This window comes from Chaetura pelagica, unplaced genomic scaffold (genome assembly GCF_000747805.2).
Source record: "Chaetura pelagica isolate M959 unplaced genomic scaffold, ChaPel_1.0 scaffold405, whole genome shotgun sequence".
NCBI classification, from domain to species: domain Eukaryota; kingdom Metazoa; phylum Chordata; class Aves; order Apodiformes; family Apodidae; genus Chaetura; species Chaetura pelagica.
Genome location: NW_009953489.1, coordinates 932432 through 934432, shown reverse-complemented (window position 1 = coordinate 934432; position 2001 = coordinate 932432).

Here is a 2001-nt window from a genome sequence, read left to right as displayed (position 1 = left end):
GCAGCTGAGGCCAGATGGGGCTGTGGGGGCTGCCTGCCCTGTGCCAGGGCTGCTGGTGCCACCAGGCCAGCACCCACGGGGACACTGTGCTGCTCAGCCCTGCTCGGCATGGGCCACTAACCCTGCGGGAGCCAGCAAACATGTCAGCTGCTGAATATCACTCTTCCCTCTCCCTGTCAGGTGAAATTAAAAAAAAAAGGAGCCTTCTTTTTTGGAGTGTAATCTTCCGCCTGCGACAAGAAGCCACGTAAACTGATAAATTGCAGATTAAACGAGTGCCACACTCCACTTCAGTCCCTGGCTGTTAATTCCCCTGTTGTGCAATTCCCCGCTCTCAGGGCCTGTCAATTCCAGCTAATCGCAGGAGGCACTAAAACACTCTGCCCTGACAGCCCCAGATCAAGAAACCCCTGACTCCGAGCTCAGGTGGATTGCATGCATCACTTATGCACAAATCAGCAATATGCCAGCAGGGAGGAATTATGTCCGATGACAGCCCAGACATGAGGTACATATTGCAGAGCCGCGCGGTGACAGATTGCTGCGCGGGGCGCGCTGGTGCGGGAGCAGCTCCGGCTGCACCGGCCCGAGCCTGGCGCCTCTGGCAACTCGGCTGCCGTCGGTGGGCAGGGGGCGGGGCAGGGGGCTGCGGGTGTGCAGGGCATCCCGCTGGGGAGGGGGCAGTGAGAGGGCCCCGCGCTGCCCACCCCACCTGGGGTAAAGCCCCGTTCAGCCCAGCCCTGGCTCTGTTTTACATTTAACTTGCCTTAGTCTGTGATCCTGAAAAGCTTAAATTAATGACAGCCTTGCAGTTGCTCATTAATAATTGCTTCATTACTGTATGCAATTGCATTCTCCTGACAATAATGGTGTTTGCTGGTGTATTTCTAATTATCTGGCATTTCAGCTCCCTGATAGGGCCCCAGTGCTCCCCGAGTTGGAACTTTGCTCTTCAGCGGGGAGTGCAGCCCAGCAGCTCCCAAGGGACGGGTGCTTGTCCCCTGGCAGGTCCCGGGAAGGTCCTGCCCTCTGTGGGCCAAGTCCAAGACTCAAGGCTCTTTCCCCCATTGTGGACCTGATGCTGGAGCAAGAGTCACTTCGAGAGTGATGAGGAGCAAGGCGGGAGCTGCAGGGCACAGAGCAGGTCACCCCGCGGCCGTGGCAGCCCTGGCAGCGCCACACGGGTCCATTCCAGCCCGGGCGGGAGGTGCCAGAAACCTCTGCTGGTGCCCTGGTCGGGGCACTCCGGGCAGGGTTGGCCTGGCCAGGCAGGGATGCGAGTGCCATTCCCAGCTCCTTGGAGAAATCCATCGGGAATGGCGGCTCCGTCCCCCTGCTCCCCGGGTGGATGTGGCCACTTGTGTCCTAGTCCAGCCCCAGCTCCGAGCCCGGAGCGGCACGTGCTGCCCTCGTGCTCCCGCCTGGGGAGGGGGCTCATTTGGAGTTAAAAATCTATTGTGACTTGTCAGAAAAATGAATAAATGAGCACATTATTTTTTCATTTTGGAGCTCAGCATCTGTTTGTCTAATCAAGAAAGAGAACTGGGAGAGTCAACCAGGGCTGACGCACACATTTTATTTAACTTTTCCTCTGTCAAAGGAGTTTAAATGTGTAATGAACAGGCCATGGTGATTTGAAATATAATCCCATTACTCTGATGAGATTACGAAGGCTGTGAGAGTTCATTAATCATGCTTAGGGTTTTTAGAGTGAACAACACCCTGTTGAGTTTTTTTTTTAAATTTATATATTTTTTTTGCATTTAAGCAGAGGTGTGTGTGGAGAATAAAACATGACAGTGCTTAACCCTTCGTACAGTGGCAGCAAAGGTGGCAGCGAGAGGCTGTGCTTGGCTGCTCCTGGTGGCCCCAGGTCCTACCACAGGCTCAGCAGTGGTAAAGCACCCAGCTGGGCACTGGGCACCCTCCCCATGGCCCTTTGTGCTCTGTCCTCTTCTCTGTCCTTGTCCCAGTGTGGCACCAGGGAGGCTGCTCGGGGAT